General features: G+C 45.1%; 1 non-coding gene across 1 annotated transcript; it reads right to left on the minus strand.

The window, feature by feature from the left end:
* Nucleotides 1-4,556: 4,556 nt before the first annotated feature.
* TRNAI-UAU (transfer RNA isoleucine (anticodon UAU)) lies at nucleotides 4,557-4,627 on the minus strand. Its single transcript has one exon. It is a non-coding gene; the product is annotated as a tRNA-Ile (tRNA).
* Nucleotides 4,628-7,124: the final 2,497 nt, after the last annotated feature.

The following is a 7,124-nucleotide window of genomic DNA, read 5'->3' on the forward strand; positions in this document are numbered from 1 at the left end:
ATGCTGTCTTGATCTCCTTGTAGCAAAGGAGGTGTATAAATATAATAAATAAACTGAAACGTTACAATAGACTGGGGAAAATTGTTATCCAACACGCTGAGCCTAGTTCTCCACCCATGTTTTGTGGCTTGGCAGAGGCTTAACAAACATTCTATAGCTGCAGTTCTGGGCTAGCAGCAAAACTGAGAGATTTACTGAGCCTTGATAGTCTCCCTTACATAGTTCAAAGGCTGCCTCTGAAAGGATCACACAAATTGCGCAGGGCTGAATTTAATGGCCACTTGGCAACAAGAAATTGAAAAGAGTTTCATAGCACTTTTCTTTGACTTGTGCAGCACTACAGAGGAAGCCGTCCCCCAAAAGAGCATCAAACAGAAGAACAAGTAGCAATGCATAATTTCTTGCCTGCATTTTCTCCATCTTAATTAAAACAGTTAAGAACAAAGAACCATATTTTTATTCGGTCTTCTCCAAAAACATTTCCAAGAGATATTAAAGGAAGGCCTAAATAATTAGACCATTTTGTCATGTTGTTAAATTACCCTAGTAATTATGTTATGAAAGCATCTATGGGAACACGTAGATTGAATCTGTAGTAAGCTAAATACATGCATAGGGGCTGAAATGACAACATATTAGTCTTATTAAGTACTAGATAATGTTTCAGATGCTTTGCAGTTGGTATCTCATTTATCTTCAGGCCAGAGCTGTGCGGTAGATTAAGCTGAGAGGCAGCCACCCAGTAAAAGTGTCCATGGAAATGGGAATTTTAGCTGCTCTCTGGGATCCTGACCTTCATGCCTTTGACGGTCTGAACAGGGCTGATGTGTGAACAGCAATCAGTAAACGCATAGGCTCGATATGTGCAATCTGGCAACCTCTTGTTCCTGATCAAATGGAAAGAGCCTCTACACATGTACATTTTTACATGCATAGATATGAGTCCTTTAGATGAGCAGGCAGAGAGAACAAGGGAAATAGACATCGTCCTACTTCCCCATCTATTCACTGAATGCCTGCACAGTACGACTGACACAGTAGGCACTGGGACTGAGCTTCCCCATGACCAAACCCGGCATATCAATTATGGTGCCAAATTGCAGACCTTCTGAGTGTCCCTATTTTTCCAGGGATGTCCTGCTTTACCTTAGGGTATCCCTATTTTCATTGGAGAAATGTTGGAGGGTATGGGAGGATGTTCCTATTTTCATTGGAGAAATGTTGAAGGCTGTCTGAAGGCAATCCTGTATAGGGAAGTTTTTTTAAAAAAATGTTTAATATTGGAAGCTGCCCCAAACCGTAGCTTTGGATTCAGCACAGGAAGAAGAAGAAGAAGAAGAAGAAGAAGAAGAAGAAGAAGAAGAAGAAGAAGAAGAAGAAGAAGAAGAAGAAGAAGAAGAAGAAGAAGAGGAGGAAGAAGAGGAGGAGGAGGAGGAGGAGGAGGAGGAGGAGGAGGAGGAGGAGGAGGAGGAGGAGGAGGAGTTTGGATTTGATATCCCGCTTTATCACTACCCGAAGGAGCCTCAAAGCGGCTAACAATCTCCTTTCCCTTCCTCCCCCACAACAGACACCCTGTGAGGTAGGTGGGGCTGAGAGACTTCAAAGAAGCGTGACTAGCCCAAGGTCACCCAGCAGCTGCATGTGGAGGAGCGGAGATAAGAACCCAGTTCCCCAGATTACGAGTCTACCGCTCTTAACCACTACACCACACTGGCTCTCAAAAGCGAGCCAATTCATTATTTATTCAATTTATCCAATTCTTTTAAACCCACTTTCTGAAAGACTCTCTAGCTAGTAGTTTATGTGGAGCCAGTGTGGCGTGGGCACTGCCTGGGAAGCAGCACAGGTCTTCTCAACTGTGCTCACTGCCTGCCTGCCTTGCTAGGGTTCAATGTTCAAGGCAGGAATTTGCCTCACACCTAAATTGCCCTGTAGGGATGGCCCATGTTTTCCCAAGCAAACCACGTCACCAGGGAGTGTTGCACCACCCATTATTCACTGGTTTCAAATGAGTGATTGTAACAGCATAGTTGGCTACTGTCTTACTGCATGGAATCAATGGTCCAAACAAGGAAAGTAGTTCTCCATGATATAAGAACATATTCAAACACTTCTAAGCCACCTCCAGAAGTTCAGGGAAGAACACTATCACTAGCACTGAATGCATATGATTTATTTATTCTTTTGAACAAGTTTTGTGGGAGAATAGGTAGAAACCCATGCCCAGTCCAATGTCAAACATGGTGCATGCCAAGTCAAAGATGATACACAGGATGTTACAGGAAAACAATGTGTCCCTCCTTTGGAAAGCCAATGGGAATGACAGCCTCTTGCAAAGTGGCTTTGTCATTGTGGATAATAGCACCATGTCAATAGAGGGGATGTAATTTTTCCTTACCAAATGACATTGCAAAAATGTAAGATTTGAGTACTTTGGACAGGCAGTTCATCTTAATGGTTTCTAACTATCCTATGGATTTGAGACAAAAAACCCTAACCCAATTATGAAACTGGACACTGAATTTTTAACCCATAGTTTCAACTTTTTATTTAAAAAATGTATGTGGCGTGCTTGTGGCAATGCAGTCAACTATTAACAAATGTCAGTGAAATTATAATAATTTCTTCATGGGAGATTGCAACACATTTCATGAAAATATTCTCTACAAATATATTGGTCAGAAGTTTAATGCAATGCTGTTTAAGAAAACACAAGTAACTTCCACAGCAAGTCAACAGAAAGCTTCAGGAATGTAACTCAGAAATTCCAGAGTTTATCTCAAATATTGAGAAAGCAAGTTTTAAGTGCCCTTCAGGTTTTCCAATCAGTGGAAACATTCACTTAAAATGCTGTTTAGAGTGCTTACAGTCCTTATTGCAGTATGATACCATAACATCAAGGTAATGACCGTTCCCCATATAAAAGGGGTGCACATTTTGCATGGTCACGCGTAGCACCCTGGGGGCCTCAGGCAGCCCCCAGCAGTTCAGAGGCTGGCACCACCTTCCCAGGTTGAATACCTGTGGTCTCCACCCACACAGCCAGCCATCCAATCCAGCCGGGGGGAGGTGTTGCCGGGGGGGGGATTGGCCAGGTAGGAGGAGGTAACCATCCAGTGCCCACAGCAGAAAGCGAGACATACCTGGGAAGCAGTCCACAGCTCCAGAGCTTTCCCACCCTCCACTCCCCCCAAAAATAATGCTTACATTGCAGGTCAACCTCTTTTTCTTCCGCCGGCGAACACGCACACAGGCGCTGCTACGACAAAGCCGCTGTTGAAGGGCTGGAAAGGACTTTCCCTGCATTGGCAGGTTTCGCCTTTCCCGTAGCAATTCGTCACAACTTTGGCCTTTCCACCTTGGGCAGAATCCTTTAGACATTTACCAAAATGGGGGGTGACCCCCCCCAACCCCATTGCGGCGGTGATACCAGGATTCCTGTTAAAGGGGTCTGGGGTGGAGGCGTTGACCATTCGCCCAGGGACCATCATTGCCCTCTCCCTCCAGCGGCGGCGAAAAGGAGGGCGGGCTATCTGCTTGAACATATGTTCTCCAGAGCTAGCCCAACCCCCACATATGTTGGATAACCTGGAAATTACCCAGACCCCCAGCTGGGGGGCTGGGAAGGATAAACACCCAATGCCTGCTCCAAGGTCTCCCTACATCTGAATCTTAATAAAGTTGTGGCCAATTTTAATCCCATAGAACGTTGTCTGTTGTCGTTATTCCGCTTGGGGCCTGCCTGGGGTTTCGGGGGGTCTCCGCCTGACCGCGCAAAAAGTTCAAATATACATAAGTGTTGATTCACTCTTCTGATGTGGCACAGCAATGCTATAACTACAGTGCTGCCAGGCAATAATCAGATTTAGGATACATGTTACCATCTATTTGTATCTTTACTTCACCACACATTTCAAACTTTCAATAGTCTATTTAGATGGTCATCTGAATGCATCAGAACATCTGAGACTGAAATTATGGTTTCAGGTTGGAAGGCAATGAAACCTGGGGGCGGGGGGGGGGGGGGCTAAGATTTCCGCAATAAAACTGCAATACCAAATCCATCCAATCCAGAACTGAAGTAAGGCCTGCAAGAAGGTTCTCCATTACTGGAAAGTGGATACTTCAACCGAAATCCTGATTGCACTTAGTTTGGTGTAATTGCAGCTCTGGAAACCATTCAGTAAAAAGCAGCTTCAGAATTGGAGGAGGCAGTCTCAAAAGCACTATGCTGGGTGAAGCACCACTGAAGTTTAAATTCAGGAGCCTCTGAACAAGGTTAAAATAGGGAACAGAACAGAACAGCCCTGAGATCTCTGCAGGGGTTGCACTTTTTAAAAAGCCAGCTTCCTGCAGATAACACTTCTGCCACTGCAGTGTTTCAAATGGGGGAGCAGAAAAGAGAGGGAAGTGAATTTGCTGACAAGTCTTCTTATATAACATAGAAAACTGTCTTATATCAAGCCACGCCACTGATACATCTAGCTCAGTATTGCCTATGTTGATTGCCAATGGCTTTCTAGGGTTTCTGGCAGGAGTCCTTCCCCCTCCCTACCAGGAGATGCCTGGGATTGAACCAGGGACCTTCTGCTTATAAGACAGATGCTCTACCATTGAGCTATGGCCCTTGTGCAAATGGCTGTAAATTCAGCAGACCTCACATTCATTGGTCCCAGTAAGCTATAGTTTGGTTCACTGCGACAAGCGATCCAGGCTTCTTAACTGCCTATGTTTTGTTGTGTTTTTATATATGTTGTAAGCTGCCCAGAGTGGCTGGGGAAACCCAGCCAGATGGGCGGGATATAAATTTAAAATTATTTATTATTATTATTATTATTATTATTTTTATTATTATTATTAAGTGAGCTTTGTGGCTGAATGGAGAACCAGGGTAGTCCTAGTCCAACACTAACCACTGCACCATACTGTCTCTCAATTGCCTAAGGTTAGTAAGGCCTGATACTAGCTCAAGAGACTTGACAGTGTGTTTGGTCATTACTGCAATGCTGTGAGATGTAATACTTCTATATCCTTTGTTCTTCTTTTCTCTGGTGCCTCAATATGAGTGAAATGTCACCGAGGAGACTTCCTGGCAGGAAAACCACCCAACCACAGCAACTGTCCTGTCAGGATTCAAAAGCAATTCATGGGCCCTCATCCAAGCCCAAGCCGAGGCCTTGCACAGCCTCTCCTGATTCAGATGTTACAGAGAAGTAGAGTCGGGTATTACCAGCATATCGACGACTCCTCACCTCAAATCTCCTCACGACCACGACCAATGGCTTCGTATAGATGTTAAAAAGCACTGGAGGGCTTGCAGGAGTTTGGATACGCAGGGATCCCAAAGAAAATTGCCCAAACCACTAAAGTGATCAGGTCTAACAATTTGTTAAAGAATGGTACAAACCTACAGCAAAGGTCTGATGGCTCCCTCCTTGCCCCTGCTCACAGGAAAGAGATGGCTTGTCCACACCCAAGTGAAGCTACACACAGTCTTTATGGGCCCAGGCAGGCTACATCACATGGCACCATGGTAATGGTATTAACCTTTACCTTCCCCTCTATCTATCCCTGGGGCCTGGGGCTACATCAAAGCATATGCAACACACTTAACCAACAATATGCTGCAAGCAGGGCTTCCAAACCGGCCTGCCTTTTCAGGTTAACACAGGGACAAAATGGTACCCCGAGGTGCTGCAGATTATCTAATGCTATTCTCTGACCCTGACCCTGGAAATAGGACCCAAACCACTATAAATACCCAAGTCAGCTCATAAGGATAAACATGGTCAAAGGCATTAAAAGCTGCTGAGACATCAAGTAAGAAAAAACAGAGTCACACTCCCCTTGTCCTTCTCCCCAAAATGTCATCCATCTGGATGAACAAGGCCAATTCAGTCTCAAACCAGGCCTGAACCCAGGCTGAAATGGGTCAAGATATTCTGCTTCAACCAAAAGTATTTGTGCCACAACCTGATCAATCAACTTCTGTAAATAGCTTCATCCTCATCTTCCAAGTTGACCTATCACCTCCCTGTAGCTATATCAGCTTTTCCCCATGATCACTGAAATTGGGGTGACATCACCCACGTCCCTTCCCAACACATTGTGCGATGAGGGCACAGGAGTGGCAAGGGGTGTGCCGAGCCCCCTCAGTCTACACCCTTGCAACTCCAGCATCTTCATTGGCCCAGCAACCCCAAAGGTGACATCTGATTGGTTCAGCTGACTACCACTTTCATTGCTATGGGAGAAATAATCAAAAGGAAAATGTTGGCATTCAATTGTAGCTTTGGCAGATGTTGGTGCAGCACTTCACTTTTTTGGGGCAGGGTTAGCAAGTAGCCATATATATACACCATACTAGCTGTACCCAGCGACGCGTTGCTGTGGCTCATCCCTGTGACTCCCCCACCCCACCCCGTCCTGAACCTGTCCTGCTCCCACCCCCAACCCAGGGGAGCCCCCACCTCCATTCAGCCCAGTCTGCTGTTTCATTCTTCCCTGCAAACCCAAGCTGAGCTGTTTTGGAGAGGGAAGCTTTTCTAGCTGCAGTACCAGTGGAGTCACCACTAGAGGACGGTGTTTTGCAACCTCTCATGTTCCTGTTTTTCTGGTTTTTCAAAAAAAACCATGTTTTTACCTGTGATAGGTGTGACATCTGTATAATCTAAATTTATACAAACACTCGCCTATTCACATGTGACGTTGTGTCCAAATTTCAACACAATCAGTCAAGCGGTTTTGGAGAAAAATGGAATATAACAAACATGGACAGATTTCATTTTTTATATATAGATAACTCAAAGAAAATCAAAATTTAAATAAAAAAAATTCCCATTACCGCATGCTCCTTGCTCTGGCCAAGTGCATAGGCACAAAGGCATGGCAGCTGCCAAGCAGACAGAAGAAAACCAGCGGAGGACCAGCAGGTGAGAGAAGAAAAGTGGCACCATGGCAGCTAATGGGAAAAGAGCATCAGCCACAGTAAAAAATAAATAAAAGTGGTTACCTGCAGTGCTAGTGGTGCCAGAGAGGAGGGGCAGGCACAGTGGGGGTTCCCTGGAAAGCAGTTTCCTTGGGCCCCTGCAAATCTGGAAGTGTCTCTACTTGTCTACCAGGAA

This window comes from Zootoca vivipara, chromosome 1 (assembly GCF_965207765.1).
Source record: "Zootoca vivipara chromosome 1, rZooViv2.hap1.1, whole genome shotgun sequence".
NCBI lineage: Eukaryota > Metazoa > Chordata > Lepidosauria > Squamata > Lacertidae > Zootoca > Zootoca vivipara.